Source organism: Gracilinanus agilis, chromosome 5, assembly GCF_016433145.1.
Source record: "Gracilinanus agilis isolate LMUSP501 chromosome 5, AgileGrace, whole genome shotgun sequence".
Lineage (NCBI taxonomy): Eukaryota > Metazoa > Chordata > Mammalia > Didelphimorphia > Didelphidae > Gracilinanus > Gracilinanus agilis.
This window is the reverse complement of record NC_058134.1, coordinates 80,180,299-80,199,086: the sequence shown is the minus strand read 5'-3', so window position 1 is coordinate 80,199,086 and position 18,788 is coordinate 80,180,299.

Here is an 18,788-nt window from a genome sequence, read left to right as displayed (position 1 = left end):
AAAAAGTGGTAGAATGTTCCAATCCAAAAAAAATTTTAAATGGCATACCTTTTGACCAATAATCCTCTTAGTAGAAATGCATTCTTAGGATTTTTTACAATAATCTTAGTGATATTTATGACAATATTGTCCATCATTTTTTACAGAGAAATTAGAACTAATCTAAATTTTCATCAATTGGGTAATGGATGAAAAAATGTTCTAAATCTCTCATAATTAGAGAAATGCAAATTAAAACAACCCTGAGGTACACCTCACAACTAGCAGACTGGCAAATATGGCAGGAAAGGAAAGTAATAAATGTTACAAGGGATGTGGCAAAACTGGGACACTAATGCATTGCTGGTGGAATTGTGAATTGATCCAACTATTCTGGAGGGCAATTTAGAACTATGCCCAAAGGACTTTAAAAGACTGCTTGACTTTTGATCCCACAATACCACTGCTGGATTTGTACCCCATAGAGACAATAGGGAAAAATATCTGTACAAAAGCACTTATAGCTGTGCTCTTTGTAATGCAAAAAATTAGAAAATGAGGGAGTGTCCATTGATTGGGGAATGGCTGAACAAACTGTGATATCTGATGGTGATGGAATATTACTGTGCTGAATGGAATAATGAACTGGAGGAATTCTATGTGAACTGGAAAGACCTCCAGGAATTGATGCAGAGTGAAAGGATCAAAACCAGGAGAATATTGTACACAGAAGCTGATACATTATGGCACAATCTAATGTAACAGACTTCTCTACTAGCAGCAATGCAAAGATCCAGAAAAATCCAGAGGAACTTATGAGAAAGAACATTGTCCATATGCAGAGAAAGAACTGTGGAAGCAGAAATGCATTAGGAAAATACATAATAGATCACGTGGTTCGATGGGGATATGATTGGGGACTTTTACTTTAAATGATCATTCTACTATAAATAATAATAATATGGAAGTAGGTTTTGAACAATGATACATGTATAACCCAGGATAATTACTTATCAGCTCAGATGGGGGGGAGGGAATAAATGAGGGAAAGAACATGAATCATGGAATCATGGAAAAATATTCTTAATTAATTGATTAATTGATTGGTATTTTGAAAAAAGTCCTGCAAAAAAATTGGGTAATGGAATTGATTGGGTAAATAATAAATGGTGGTGATTATTTCCTTGAGATATTTAAATGTTTCCAGGAATTGTGATTTCATATGGTTCTTTCCACCATTACCCAAAGTAATTTTTTCCAGATTTGTAGATGATCTTTGAGATTCAAGTAACTAAAAATGAATAAATTAATAAGAGTTCAAATTCAATCTAAGTGGATGACCAAAGGCAAGTCACTTCTCAGTCTCAGATTCTTCATCTGTAAAATGAAGATAATAATGGTTCCTACCTCAAAGCTGTAGTGTGAACCAAATGAGAACGTAGTCTCATTTGATAAATATATATTTGATAAATATACTTATGTACTTGTATATGTATCTAATAATAGTATTTTGTAAATTTTGAAGTGTTATGTGACTCTATTAAAGCAAATATATAAATATAGATAGGGATTAATAGATAAACCTTGAAAAAACAAAAGGAGAGTAACCAAAAAGTTTTTATGGGCATCTTATGGGCTGAAATTAATTTATTTGAATGTATATACTTATAAAGTATTTTAATTAGTTTTCAATGATCCTAAAATAGAATCAGTCATTTAAAGTAGCAGCTCTGTGCCTCAGTTTCCTCTTCTATAAAGCAAAAGAGATGAACTAGGTGGCCTCTTTTGTCTTCTGCAGCTCTGCATCTATGATCTATGAATAGCTCACTAGCACTCCAGCTGTGTAGGACCAGCCAGCTGCATCCGTTTCTGATGAAGCTTTGGAATATGCAACAATACACAGTACATAAAGAATGGAAAATGTTGCATGCAGAAAATACAGCTGTTTTCAGCTGTGTCTGGCACTGTCTTGACACAAAGGAAAGTCACCTGGTGTCCAGGACAGGCAGTTGGGGTTATTATGACCAAAGTGGAATAATGTGAAGGTCAAGAAGTTTCAAAGAGTGTTGTTGTTTTTTTTTAATTTCTCACTTCCGAAAAGATTCCTTATCTCATGATTCAACTATTCTGTGGCCAGACCCGCAGGCTTTTGGGAATTGTAGTCCATGGAATTTTCCAAATGAGTTGTGTTCACTAAGCCCCAAGCAGCAGAAGAAAGGAAGTCCTGGGAACTTTTTTCCTTCGCTATGCTTATTACTTTGTCCTTCCAGTACAGAGGAAAAGTGTGTGATAAACAAAACAAAACAAAACAAGCACTTTACAAAATGTACTACATACTTCCATAAGGCTTACATGTTTGGAATAGTTGACTCTGGCTAAACTCCATGTAACTTAATAGATATGTAGTATGTGTGTTTCACTTCTGATGTAATTTGCAGACCTGCATTTTTTTTTTACTGGCAGGATGATGTAATGAGCAGAGTTAAGGTTAATCATGTAGCCAGATGTTGCCCATTGATGGCATCAATATAATTAATGCTCTATTTCAAGTTCAATACTATATTTTCTAGGAGACCCATGTATTTATCAAACTATACTATACAACTTTGCTATATGTAATATGCAGTGTGTATATTTATTTGACATCTGAGTTTGTGAACTTGCACTTTTATTTGTTTTTCATTTTAACAGCTGTTTTAATATAACTCATTTTCTTTGTAATCTGATATATTTTATTTTATACATATATTCTTCTGAGAAAGGATCAATAGGCATCACTGGACTGCCAACAGGGTTTTCACAACTTACTAAAAAGTAAAGGAACACTGACCTAGGTCAAATGGGACAGAGATAATTGATGCAGTTCTAAAATGTTTATATTCACCAATAGTACAACCTACAGGAGAAGTCCAAAATGCTCAAGCGGATCTTCTTGGATCAGTGTCCAACTTCCTATGTATCCCACACAGAGATTGTCTGCACCTTTTTATGAAGGTCACAAACTTTTCCAATGCTGTCAGTAAGTATTCCCTAAGCTCTTACTGTGTCCCAGGAACTGTGCTAAGTGCCCAAGCTAATATAAAAGATAATTCCTGGTCACAAGGAGCTCACAATCTAATAGGGAAGACAATAAGTAAATAGCTGTATAAACAAGCTACATATGGAATTAGTTAGAGATAATTGACAGGAGAAAAGCCCTCTAATTGATCATGAAAGGCTTGAGATTTTAGCTGGGACTTGAAGGATACCAGGGAAGCTAGTAGATACAGCCAAGTAGGGAGGACATTCTATACATGGGAGACAGTCAATGAAAATACCAGAATCAAGAGATGGATTGTTTATTTTGTCTTTTTTAAATTAAATTTTGTTTTGTCTTTAACTAATTAATTGATTAATTAGTTTTTAAGACTTTACCTTCCATCTTGGAGTCAATATTGTGTATTGGCTCCAAGGCAAAAGAGTGGTAAGGGCTAGGCAATAGGGGTTAAGTGACTTGCCCAGGGTCACACAGCTAGGAAGTGTCTGAGGCCAGATTTGAACCTAAGACCTCCCTGTCTCTCAATCTACTGAGCCACCCACCTGCCCCCTTTATTTTGTCTTGAAGAGGGAGAAGTCATTGTTATTGGATCAACAGCCTAAGGCATATTCATCCACTTTGGTATTCTCTGTCTGGTAAAGTATAATGAAGGCACCCTTAATTGGCTAATGCTGCTGCTCTTCTCTGATTGGCAGTATCTGATGTAGTGGCTTTGAAAATGTAAGTCAGTGGATTGTTGTCTATCCCAATTTGAAAGAGAGCTCCATACACATAACATCTTCCCATAATTATCAGTGCTAGCCTACTTCAAAGCTAAGAATTCCAATTTGGGATGGTATTATGAATATCACATTAAGTGAACAGAATCAGAATATCATGGTTAGAAATTCAACCCTGTCACACTTATTACAACTGTGCAATTTAAGATAGGTCACTTAGCATCTTGGGCTTTCAGTTTCCTCATCTATAAAATTATGTAGTTTAGATTAGAACTCAGGGGTTCTTAGCCTGAGATCTGAGAACGTGTATATATGTTTGTAGAAATGTGGGAATATGTATGTGTAACTATTTCAAAATAATTTGTTTTCTTTTTAATCTATTGTATTTTCTTTGATGTATTTTAAAATATTTTTTTCTGGGATGATATCTGTAGTTTTCACTAGACTACCAAGAGGGTCCATGACACACAAAAAAAGTCAAGAACCCCTGAACTAAATGATTCCTTTGAAGCTCTTCTAGCCCTGGAATTCTTTGATTCTTTGATGGTCTAAAGGATTCCAAAAATGCTAGAAACAAACAAAAACAGTCTTTTCTCAAGTTTCTTTTCATAAAACAAGGTTCACCTAAGCCACAGATTGTCTGCTTTAATTAAAGACTTTTCTAAAAGGAAAATTGGAACTGCCTGAGGAAACCACAAGAACACTAAGACCAAACCCATATCAGAAAAAAATCTCGCTTTGCCTGTCCAATCTTCTGGATGCATCATTGTGCTTCTAAATGGAAGAAAGCAAAGGGAAAAGGAACTAAGGATATTACTTTTGCTAAAGGCAGACAAATGCCTCAGAAATGGAAAGTGTCCACCCATTGGGGTTCTCTGGCCTAAATGACAAAGACTAGTTTGTATTTTTATTTCTTTCCTAAGGCAAGTTGTTTCAAGAGAAAATGATACAACTACAGTATGTGTCCTACTTTTAGTCAAGCCATTTATAGAAGAGTCTTGACACCAGATTTTTGAGGATTATGAAGTAGGGCCTGGAAATTCCCATTAACAGATTTTTTTCTGAAACTTGTGGAGAAAGAGACAAAATAAAATATTTGCCTTTTAAGGAAAAGAAGTTCCCACAAGTAGCCCTGTTTTATGATGATCTAACCATTCTTGACTCTACTATTCAGAGAAAGCATGGAATATGTCTTCATGCCTATTTACTGTTAAGAGAACAGACAAACCAAAGGATGCCTAAGCTAAGGAAATGGAAAAGGAGCATCTGCTATCCAAAATCAAGACTTTGCTGAGTGGAAAATAGTGAATAAGTAGCAAGTTGCTAGAAAATTGTTTAACAATAGACTATCTAGATTCCTAGCTTCAGAATTAATATGTGGCAATATATTATTATATATTATTTAAAGTGATATATAATTTTAGCATTTATTATTCTTAAATGTCATGTGATTACAGAATAACATATTTTATTGTTATTTTTAAGCTTCTTTGTTAGAATATTGGATACAGTGATAATTAACCAATCAATTAGATTAATAAATGTTAACTTTCAGAAGGCTCTCACCATATCAAAAATATCTTCTGGAGCTTATTACCATCATAATCATTAGCAGATGAAGCAGCAATTGAAGATCAAACTTCCATCTCAGAGTTTTCAAAGTTTTTCATGAATGTTTTAAAGTTATAGAGTAGCTAGGTGGAGTAAAGGATTGAGTGCTAGATTTATAATCAGGAAAACTTGAGTTCAAATCTTGTCTCAGACATTTATTAAGTGACCTTGAGCAAATTCACTTAATTTCTCTCAGCCTCAGTTCCTTAATCTGTAAAGTGGGAATAGTACCTACTCCACAGAGTTTTATGAATTGCAAATGAAATTATATATGTTAAGCATTTTATAAAAGTGTTCTATAAATATTAGATATAATTATGATTAACATCAAAAGCACAAACCATGAAATAAAGGGAGAGATATGCTAGTAAATGTACAAAACACAGAGATATGACATCTTATCAGGAAGCTCAAAAGCTAAAGAGAGACTTCATCTGAAAATATGAGAATCCTCCTTAACAAGAACAAGTAAAGAATCATAAAACACTTAGAAAATAAATAAACCTTTAGGATCTAAGCCAACTCCTTCATTTTACATGTGGAGAAACTGAGACCAAATAGCTTGCTTGGGGTAACTCAACCAGTGAATCAACAGACCTGATATGTAAGCATAAGTTTCCCAACTCCTAGTCTAACATGTTTTCCACTAGAATGAAAGAATAATCAAGTTCTATCAGAACAAGATGAGACTCGAAAGATGATATCTTAGTTGAACCAAAAAGGAATTAAGAGTAACAATGAACCAACAAGAGTGAGCATGGTCATGCCTAAAATGACTGAAACTGGCCTCTGAAGACATGTATATTTTATCTGAGGGTTGCTATATATACTATACATGTAACTTAACTTCATTAAAAGAATACCCTTTTTCTTCTCTTTTCTTCACTAATGAATTTCTTTTTCTTTTAGTGTTCATACTTAGCTTTCTTTTTTTTAATTTTTAAAAAAATTTTAGAATATTTTTCCATGGTTACATGATTCATGTTCTTTCCCTCCCCTCCCCAACCCCCTGCACTCTCTCTGTAGCCAACAACGCAATTCCACTGGGTTTTACATGTGTCATTGATCAAGACCTATTTCCATATTTTTGATAGATGCACTGGGGTGGTCATTTAGAGTCTACATCCCCAATCATATCCTCATCAACCCATGTGTTCAAGCAGTTGTTTTTCTTCTGTGTTTCTACTCCCACAGTTCTTCCTCTGAGTGTGTATAGCATTCTTTCTCATAAGACTCTCAGAATTGTCCTGGATTGTTGCATTGTTGCTAGTAGAGAAGTCCATTACATTTGATTGTGCCACAGTGTATTAGTCTCTGTGTACAATGTTCTTCTGGTTCTGTTCCTTTCACTCTGCATCAGTTCCTGGAAGTCATTCCAATTCACATGGAATTCCTCCAGTTTATTATTCCTTTGAGCACAATAGTATTCCATCACCAGCAGATACCACAATTTGTTCAGCCATTCCCCAATTGAAGGACAACTCTTCATTTTCCAATTTTTTGGCTCCCCAAAGAGTGCGGCTATAAATATTTTTGTACAAGTCTTTTTCCTTATGATCTCTTTAGGGTATAAACCCAGCAGTGGTACACTAATGAATTTCTGAAAAAGAGTAGTCTTTATTTGCAGTCTCCCCCTATTCAATCCTCATTCTCTTAAAATATGACTGTTAACCCCTCTCTGCTATGGAAACTGCTTTCAAAAGTTACATGTGATTTCTTAGTTATTATATACAATTATTTTCTTTCAGCCCTCATCCATCTAGACAATATTGATTGTCCTATTTAAAAATTTTTCCTCATTTTGGCTTTCTACTCTAATTATTCTTCTGCTTCTCTTATGGCTATATCTAAATCTTTTCCTTGGTTGTTTTTCTCCCTTTAAATCATAAGATCTCATTACTAAACATCTTCCCTTCACTTTCTATATATTCTCTCTCTTGGAAATCTTGTACAGTTTCATGGTTTCAATTATAACCTCACTGTAGGTGGTTCCTAAATCTGAGTTTCACCTCTCTCTTGAATGCCAGTCCATTGCTCAGTAAATAAGTATTTATTAAGTGCCTACTGTTTTCCAGGCATCGTGTAGTCACAGATTTCCACTTACCAGTCATAGCTACCTGCATTTCTCAACTGTACTTCAAGTTCAGCATTTCTTATTTGGACCAAATCCTTACTTTTGTCAATGGCACCACTGTCTCAAGTACCTTGGTTCAAAATCTTGAAATCATTTTTGATTCTTCCTTTGCTTTCACTGAGAAACTTCTCCAGACCTGAATTTCCCTCCCTATAAAATGAGAGAATTAGATTTCACAACCTCTAAAGTCTCTTCCAACTCCATATCAATGATTTCATGATGCTTAATTCAGTCTCTCAGAATCTCTTATGTAGACACTTGTAACAGATTCCTAACAAATCCTCCTACTTCTGTTTCTCTTCCCTCCAATCCATACTATATACCATAGCTAAATTGATGCTTAAAATGCATAATTATGAATGTGTTCCTTCCTTGTTCAAAACCATATGATTTGCTATAATCTGTAGAATGAAATCTAAATTCCTCAGCTCGACATTCAAGACCTTCTGCAATATTCATTTAGATATTTTAATGTTTATATATATATATGTACATATATATGTATATACATTCCTTTACAAATACTTTACAAATAAATGTTCCTTATAAACTGGATTATTAACTCCCCCCCCCATCAAACACACACACACACACACACACACACACACACACACACGCACGCATTATTGCCTCTGTTACTTTGCTTAATACTTTAACATCCTGACTCTATATGTCAAAATGATACCTTTCTTCTCAAGTCTGAGTCAAAGTCCCTTCCATGAAGCCACCTCTGATTCTCTAATTCAACATGATATCTTTCTCAGCTGCCTCTGACAATAATCCCGGACTAAACAATTTTCTTATGGTATTTATCTCCCTCTCTTTTTTTTGGTTCCTTCCCCCTCACTAGTTCATGAGATCTTTAAGAGCACCATTGTTTTCATCTTTGTCTCCTCTAAAGTCACTTACATAAAGTAGACACTGTTGAATTAATCTAAACAAGACCACAAATTTTGCAGCAACTAGATAATTGGGATTGTGGAATACCTGACGCATTTCCTCAAATTCAATCCAGACTAATCTCTTGTTCCTAGTCAGTTTCAGGCCCAACTCATTTTCTATCTTCTCTGTTTGTCCAAAATGCATATATTAATTAATTGTGTGACACACAAATTCACTGTTTCTGCATACACATATAGTTTTCTGTATAGACATATACACATAATATTTGCAATAGATCTTTTTGCAATATTCTTTTTCTACTATATTAGGTCAAACTCTTTCAAATTTCTATGAATTTTCTAAGGTAATTCAGTAGCATTGCATGGCTGAGAAAAATTAATATAATTCCATCTGTAAAAAGAAGTACTTAAACTTCAATATGAAATTCTTCTTTTGTTTGGACCTTACAGTGGGCCTTTTCCACAACATCCATAAATATATATGACAAACTTCTTCTTTCCCTCTCATTGAGACTTTATACAGATCAAAACTGCATAAGTCTATCTCTTTGAAATCAATGTGGTTGTGGGAATATCATCTAGCTGAATAGTGTAATCTCTGAAAAATTAAAATTACAAAGAACTCAAAGGACAAGATAAACATAAATGATGAGCATAAGCAGGTTCAATATGCAATAGCAACTTTCATCTAAGAAGTATAAAAGAAGACATTGAATACTATAAGAAAGACATATGATGAAAACAAGTGATAATAAATGAATAGTTGAAAGTGCTACATTAGTGCCCCAAAGATACTAAAAGAATAAGAAAAGGGTTCCCGATATGTTGGCTTTATCTTCAATGGAGGATTCAGAGTAAAATATGGATAGAGATTATATAAAATTTATACTTCGATCTATAGCCATGGTAGAAGACCTTGCATCATGAAATCTTGGTTTAATAAAACAAAGAACACAATTCTGTATTGCTCTTTCTCTTTATATATTCATATGTATTTTATAGACACATAAACACAAACATATTTATACATGTATACAGCCAATAATGGTACATCTGTGATTATGAAGTCAGGATAGTGCATTTTAATGTGTGGCTTAAAGATACTGGGTTGCTACAAATTCACAGACAGACACATAATAGTTCAGTTTCTGCATATTATTGGTAAAATAATTTGATTTGTTTTCATGTAGATAGATAGGTTGGTATGTTGGTAGGCAGATAGATAGATAGAGGCTGATGGAAAAAAGTGGTTACAGAATATGTATTTTTAAATTGCATTCTTGAATAAAAGTTAACCCCCCCATTAACAGTATACAATATAATGCAATGTAATACAATACAATACTATTCAATATAATACAACATGCAATATAATGATAAACATTGAAAAGAACAAAGAAACATTTTGTTCCTTTGTTGACCTTGGAGAGTTACCAGCCCCTTACTCGAAGTGTTAATAATTGTTGTTCTTTAATGATACTAATTTAGTGGTTAGAATGTTGCAAAGCTGTTTTCCTTGAGATTGAAGGTAGCCAAGATGTGATTCATGTTTTGATTAGTCATCTAACAAAGTTTGGACTTTAACCATAACACATTTTAGATACCTAACATCTGGGAAAACCTAGGAGTCCTCTTCCCTTGTTATGATTCTTCCACCTAACTCGACATGGCAAGGACTGAGTATTCTTTTATTTTTTTCAGTTTTTTGGTTTTGAAGTAAGTTTGTACAAAATGAAATTAATCTTCACAACTAGAAGGGGGAGGAGGGAGTAGAGTCTGATTCACCAAATAACAAAGATTCTTGTTTCTGCTTCTCCTCATTCGACCTAAAAATCTATGAAGTTGATGAAGAAACGGAGGCAGAATGCCTTAATATGCATCTTGTGCCACCTATCCCTACTAGATACCTCTTCCCCTTTCTCCCTGGCCTCTTTCCCAGAAGGATTGTGAAGAATGTAAAGGAGAGAGGGATCTGCTTCAGCTTCTCCAAAACTAGCCTTTAGAATTGTATTACAAATTAACTTGTTGGGTTCCCTACCAAATAAAAAATTTGGAATCACCCTAAAATGGAACTACCTAGTCCTATAATTTCATTGATGATGCATTCTAATAAATTAATCAATAAAAATTTTATTAAGCACTTACCATATACCAGACATGGGACAGCACTGAGAATACAAAAGAGCCAAAAGACAATCCCTGTCCTCTTATTTGGTAGGGGAATAACTGCAAAGGAAAATATAGAAAGCAAGCTAAATAGGAAATAATTAAAAGAAGAAAGGCATAGAATTAAGAGGGGTCTCAGCACAAACCCTGATGTAATTGCAGGGTATGAGAGCAAAGATGTTATATTCCTTGCCATAATGAAAGAGTTTTGAGGAATCCGATTGCAACACTGACATTTTGAGTAGGACATCATTTTAATATCTATGCTAGGGATTCTTAACCTTTCTTGAGTTGTGGACTCCCTGGCAATTGGACAAAGACCATGGCCCCCTGCTGAGAATGTTTTTAAATGCCTAAAAAGGTATGGGATTACAAAGACGGCCAATTATAGAAACTATATGTTATATATGTTTGCATGTACACATACACACAGGTGTGTATCTGTGTGTGTGTATATGTATATATATATATATGTGTGTGTGTGTGTGTATAAATTTTTAATGAATTTACATACCCCTCTGAAAATTTTACTCTAATACCTAGATTAGGGCTCTCATTTCAGCCTCTGATTGGGATCCTAAGAAAATCTGAGACCATAACTTTGCTGTACTCTTAAAAGCTGCTTCTCTTTGCTCGGGCAAGGATGTTCCTTTAAGCCTACCCATTGTCCTAATCACTAGTCCATGTCCTTCTCCTTATTGGTGATTAGTCTAATGCTCATCTAAGTAAATGGTCTGTGGGATATAAGAGTAATGACACTTGTTTCCCTGAACATTTTCATCAAGGTATATTCCAGAAACATTGGTCCTGCAGTGACTATTGGATGGACCTTTAAGACAATGGCTATACTTTGGATAATGTTTTTCACCCTCTGGAAAGCAAACTTTTGGCTCCAACAGTAGCTAGTTAACCTCCATGTCTACCAAATGCACCATGAGTCCTTAGACTCATCACTTAGAGGATGGCCTGGCCTTCCAATCCTGGAATGTCTTCCTCTTCACCTCTGCCTCCTAGAATGCCTAGAGGTATTCTTTTTTCTTTATTCTTTATTATCCTTCAAGGGATTAAATGAAGTCCCTCCTCCCTCCTCCTACATAGACCTTTCCTGAATTCCTCTATTTATTAATGCTCTTCCCCTCATTCCTGAAATTGTTTCACATAGACTTCATATATATTTTGCACTTGCATTGCTGAAAATCATGGAACAATATAGTGTCTTGAGAATTAGAAAGAATATCATTCAAAGGGCAGATAAAGAAGTGCATGGTGAGTATGAACAGGTGACAGCACATTATAATGAGATATTTGTAAAGCACTTAGTAGAGTAACTGTAAAATAGTAGGTTCGATAAGAAAGCTTATTTTCTATACACTCTCCACCCAGGAGTGGGAATTTTGTATCAATTATATCATAGATGCATTTTTATAATGAGTATATTTTATGTACTTAATAGTATATACTTCTTGTTCACTATGAAGAGAGAATTAAACTCTGTTTATTTTTAATGTAATCAATCAGAAAACTTTAATTTAATCAATCAAGAATCTGAAGTGCCCTTACTTAGCACTTGGTAGGTCACAAGCTAAGAGACTTCATAAGTCACTTACTAGAAAGCCCACAAGCACTGCCCCCACCCCCTTGGGCAGTACTAGGAAAATTGGGAAGCAGTGTTTGGTTCCTGTGAAGTGGGAGAGAAAAGAAATGATGTGAAATAGGACTGTATAAGGTGAGACCAAGAAGAATAAGATTAGGTCTTTCCTTCCTTGGTTCTCTCTCTCTCTCTCTCTCTCTCTCTCTCTCTCTCTCTCTCTCTCTCTCTTTCTCTCTCCCTGCCCCCCCACTCTCTCTCTGTTGGTGCTTCAGTGGGACACTCTCTTCAGCATAAGCTCTGTTGAAACTCACTTTCAGATCCACATTTGAGGTCTAGAGGCATTAGGATTAAGATTTGGGGTATTTGTAGCTAGATGATTTTTTTCTACCTCTGTCCTACATTTCCCATTTTAATATCTCTACCTTGTTGTAAATAAGAGCTGCTTACAGTAATTTTGACTGGAGAAGTTAATTATTTTTACAAACTGCAAACACAATCTCATTTTTAAACTCTTATGTTTGTCAACCCCATTTTAACCCTTCTATCTATTGGCAAAGCCAATTCTAAATCTCACATCACCACCCTGCCTCCAAGCAAAATGTAAGCTCCCTGGGAGTAAAAACTGTTTTATTCCAATCTTTATACCTTCTAGTGCCTGGCACATAGTAAGCAATCAAAAAATGTTTATTGAATTTTATTTTCATTAATACTATTAAAATAAGTAAAGGCAAAGCCCATTAAGCAATGACTAGAAATTTATTTAGGAAGTGAGGAGTAGTAGCACAGTGAATAGGGTGCCAGGCCATCACTCCAGTATCTTTGCCAAAGAAACTCCAAGTGGAGTTTAGAAGGTCTGAAATGATGCAACAAAGAGATTTCTTGAGGAACTCACTTCACTTCCTTTCCTAGAGAATTCAAACTCCCAACTATCAGAAATGATATGAATCAATTCCTCCCTAGAATCAGTGAGACAGAATTTTTACTTCATAAGATCTCTATAACTTCTTGAGATTAAAATATTCCTTTAACTTTTTTTAATTAACAAGAATCTATTTTTGTTCCGTTCTACCCCATTTTTAAAAAGAAAATAAAAAGAAATAGACAAATCCCTAATTATAAATATGCATAGTCTGGCAAAACAAATTCCTTCATTGGCTATGATAAAATTATGTCTGTTTGTGTTTGTGTGTGTGTGTGTGTGTGTGTGTGGTATGTGTGTGTGTGTGAGAGAGAGAGAGAGAAAGAGAGAGAGAGAGACACAGAGAGACACAGAGAGTGAGAGAGAGAGAGAGAGAGAGAGAGAGAGAGAGAGAGAGAGAGAGACAGAGACACAGAGACAGAGACAGAGAGAGACACAGAGAGACACAGAGAGTGAGAGAGAGAGAGAGAGAGAGAGAAGAGAGAAAGAGAGAGAGAGAGAGAGAGAGAGAGAGAGAGAGAGAGAGAGAGAGAGATTCTGCATCCTTTTTGTCAGGAAGTGGATACCATATTCCATTATCAATCCTTTGAAATCATGCATGGTCATTTTATTGATTAGAATTCTTACTGCTTTTGGAATTATCTTTAATGGCATTGTTGTTACTATATAAATTGTCCTAGTTCTGCTTGTTTCATTCTTCATCAATTTTAAGTTTTAGAAATTGTTCATTTTTACAATATTGATGTTCTTCTGGTTATTTTTACTTTACCCTATATCAGTTATTATAAGTCTATGTCTCCTTGAAGTCATCTTTTTTGTCATTTCTTATGCAATAGATGCAATAGAATTCCATCACATTCATATACCACAACTTATTTAACATTTAACTATTTTGGGAGTCCCCTTAGCTACAAGCATTTTTGCCACCACAAAAAAAACCTGCTATAAACATATAGATATAGATATACATCATATACATATACATATACATATACATATACACATACATACACACATAGATCTCTTTCTTCTTTCCCTGCCCTCTTTTAGCTACATCATTCTGGAATATTACATACTAAACTATACTACTGATGCATGCAAATATTTTTTCTACTTCTGACCCACCCTACCACCATTGAATGGTTTCTTCAAAACCATCCCATGGAATTTCAAAACCATGCCTTTTCATGCCAAAGAAACAGAACAGAAAAATTTGGTTGAAATAGGAGAAATGGTCAAAGGCATGTCCAAATTATATTTCTAAAAGTTAAAGGCCTTATAAAAATATACAGCCATATTACTTTTTTTTATATTTCAACCCAAAACCAGGACAAAGGAAAACATACTTTCATAGTGTGAGAGAGAAGATTTAGATTAAACATTAGAAAAAATTTCCAAGCTTTCTGTTTGACATCAGAAAAATTCAATAGATTTTGATATGGAACTATTACTAAAAAAAAATGCAGCCAGAAATCTTTGTTATGGTTTCTGCAATCCTTTTCAAGAAGCATAATATTAGGAATGATCCCACTGAATCTAGAGTTCAATAAAAAGCCTTAAGTAATTCATAATATCAAAGGATCATCTGTTTAGAACTACATATGACATTAGGGATCACCTGGTCCAGGAGCTCTTAACCTTTTCTGTCATGAATCCTCCCTTGTCAGTCTAATGAGAATGATAAACTCGTTTCGGAATGTTCATTTTATACATTAATAATTGAAGATAATTTTACATTTCAATTAGAGGTTAGTAAAAATAAATATGGTAATTGTTTCCCTGTATAAGTTCTCAGACCTGGTTTGTGGTTACGAGATTAAAAATCCCTGAGGCAGTACAAATCCTTAATTTAATTTATTTTTACTGATGTATTTTGTTTTTAAATTACCTTTATTTCCAAATATATCTTTCTCCTTCTGTTCCCCATATAGCCATCCTATTTTTTCTGTTTGTTATAGGGTTTTTTATTTTTTAAATTTAGAATATTTTTCCGTGGTTACATGATTCATGATTTTTCCCTTCCCTCTTCCCTGCCCCCTCCCATAGCTGACAAACAATTTCACTGGGTTATACATGTATCATTGTTCAAAACCTATTTCCATGTTATTCATTTGCAGTAGAGTGATCTTTTAACATCAAAACCCTAATCATATTCCCATCAAACCATATGATTGATTATATGTTTTTCTTCTGCATTTCTGTTCACAAAATTCTTTCTCTGACTGTAGATAGCATTCTTTTTTAAAAGTTCCTCTGGATTGTCCTGGGTCATTGCATTGCTGCTAGTAGAGAAGTCCTTTACATTCGATTTTACCACAGTGTATCAGTCTCTGTGTACAATGTTCTCCTGTTTCTGCTCCTTTTGTTTTGCATCAATTTCTGAAGGTCTTTCCATTTCACATGGAATTCCTCCAGTTCATTATTCCTTTCAGCACAAATTCTTTTCCCATCACCATCAGATACCACAATTTGTTCAGCCATTCCCCAATCAAGGGGCATCCCCTCATTTTCCAATTTTTTGCCACCACAAAGAGCGAGTTATCTCTTTGGGGTACAAATCCAGCAGTGGTATGGCTGGATCAAAAGGCAGGCAGTCTTTTAAAGCCCTTTGGGTGTAATTCCAAATTGCCCTCTAGAATGGTTGGATCAATTCACAACTCCACCAGCAGTGTATTAGTGTCCTAATGTTGCTACATCCCCTCCAACATTTATCACTTTCTTTTGCTGCCATATTGACCAGTCTGCTAGCTGTAAGGTGGTACCTCAGAGTTGTATTTATTTCTCTAATCAGGAGGGATTTAGAACAGTTTTTCATGTGCTTATTGATAGTTTTGATTTCTATATGTCCCTTGACTATTTGTTGACTGGCTTAAGGGGGAAAAGGGAATTTTTTTATGGGAAACCATAAAAAAAAACCTTTCCCCCCCTTACTCTGAGGAATGGTATGGCCATCCTTTTTAAGAAAGAATAAGAAAAATAAAGTGGTTCAGCAAAATTCACCAATACATTAACTGAGTCTCACAGTTTATTTAATATTCTGTATCCACAGTCTCTTCACTTTTGCAAAAAAGGGAAGGAGGTACATTTTTTCATCATTTCTTCAAAACCAAACTTGGTGGTTACAGTCATAGTGTTTGATTTTTTTATTTATTCTTTCCATTTACATTGTTGTGGTAGGTCATATATTGTTTTCCTACTCTTGTCTTCCGTTGCTTCTGTTCATGAAGCAAAATTTCATTGCATTCATGTATCATAACTTATTTAGACAATCTTCAAACAATGAACATTCTTCATTTTAAAGATGAAAAAACTGAGGATCAAAAATGAACAATAATTTGTTCAATTTCGTACAAATAGTAAATGATCTCAAATCTACATCTTTGACTAAAAATCCTTTTCTATTGCATTCCAGTAGATATTATTTTAAAATAAGCATTACAATAATTTAATAACATGCATATATGCACATACAACTAAACATTCACTCCAAAGTCAAATTTTCTACTCTTTCAAAGTGAAAAAAGTTCCTATTCAATGAACTCTGCTTCCTCTGTTTTCTTCCTCCTTCCTTCTAGCTGCACAACACACGCACACATACACACACAGATACATCAATTAACCAACTTGCAAGTATTTTTGAGTACCTAAATGTGCCTAGCATTGACCTGACTTCTGCAACCTATTGCCATCATAGTCTTTTACATTTTTTGCTCTTCAAGAACCTTTTAAATGTGATTTAAAATTATATTCAAGCACTGAATTTAAAGTATAAAATTCAAAAATAACATTAAGTTACTATTTTACCCAAAGGCATATTTACTATTTTTTTACATTGATTTAAAAAAAAAAGAGATCACAGTATAAAATATCAGCATCGTGTTGTAAATTCAGAGATAGCAAATATAATTTAAAAGGTCATTTCCTTTACTAGGATGTTCTGATCTGAAGGTTAACTTCCAATTACAGTTAAAGAGACACAAATTTCATTCCATTACAGCTGAAGCCCATTTTGATCTGCGTTCATTTATTTCACAATAAACTACTATTGTGTTCAATATTATAAGAGAGCTCTGAGAACTTGTTTACTTGTTTCAGTCATAAGATGTGTAGTACCGATAGGAGTTATTAATACCACTTATCATCACAAGTTACCATCTTGCAAAATATTTGAATCAAGTTACCACATGGTTACCAAGGAGGGATTATGAAATACCACAGACTAACTCTCCAAACTCACATTACTTATGTAAGGCACATACTCGGCATACCCTGTAAATAAAAGTACAGCTGTATTAAATGAAAAGCACCACGTAGATTACACAAGACAGAAACTAACCAAACTGAACAGTCCAAACGTAAGTCTTTCCATAGTCTGGGCCCAGTGGTTTCTAAAACAATTCAGATGTCAACTGTGAACAGATAAATGGATATGTTGTTATATATTTTGACTGGGTGCCCAAGAGCCCAACATAAGCTCACAGAATTGTCACCCAGGAAACAAAAGGTACAGATTTTAAGAAATGTCTGAAGGATGGCTGCCAACTGCCTTTAGCTGGTTGTATATAGAGATATTAATCTCAAAAGGTGGGGAGTTCATTCTACCCTGGACCATGTGAGGGTTGGGGAATGTTGAGAAGGCTGCTGGACTCAGTTCAAATAAGGAGATAGATGTATAATGGAGAGCTCTTAAAGTTGGCACTGTGTCTAATCCTTACTTGACATTCTTGTTATGACTCAAGAAAGTAAATGGCCCATTTAGGAATGAAATTTCTAGGTGCCTTTTGAGAGGCACTGTGATGTAAGACATAGAAAGTTAGACTTTGATTCAGGAGGACTGAGTTCAAATACCTCTCGAGATACTAAGTGTATGATGAATCACGGCTTCTCAGAACCATCTTCAAAAAAAGGACAAAAATATTTAGAGGCAGTTAGGTGGCGTGGTAGATTAAGTGCTTGCCTTAATATCCAGAATACCTGAATTCAAATCCAGACTCACATATTTACTAACTATATAATCCTGTACAACTCAAATAACTTCTCTGTGACTCAGTTCCCTAATCTCTTATATGGGAATGATAATTGCTGGGGTTATGGGAGGATCAAATAAGAAAGGTATATAGGGCGTCTTGAAAACCTTAAATTTCTATAAATTCTTACTTGATTTTTATTGTTATTAATTAATATGGCTTGTACCACCTACTTTAAAAGGTTATTGTAAGAAAAGTATTTTGCAAACTTTAAAGCATTATAAAAATGTGAGTGATTATTTTAAATGGGGAAAGGTTCTATCCACCTGCCAGAGTAAGAAAATAATGTTACTGAAGCAAAGGAAATGAATGAGTAGATTGAGATAGGGAAATAGATGAACTGAATCAGTGTGGAATCTAAGGCTTAGGACACAAAAACATTACCTGGTGGTCTATAAGGTAGCCAGTACCTTTTATTTATTTAATTTTTTTTGCTCAGAAAGATGAAATCAACAGTGATGAACTCCGGAATAGCCTTTACTTCTGTTCCCCAGAAGTCAGTCTTATATTATTACAAAGGAGATAAGCCATTCCTGGAATCCTTGCCCTAGAAGTCCCACACCCTAGGAGGGCCCCTCCCTTAACAGCCAAGTGACTTCCAAGGAGTGACCAAGAATGCTTTACATTCAGAACTCTTCCAGCTGTCCCTTTCAATCCAAATGATTATTCTTGGTATGCTTACATGAGCATTTAATTGAAGTAA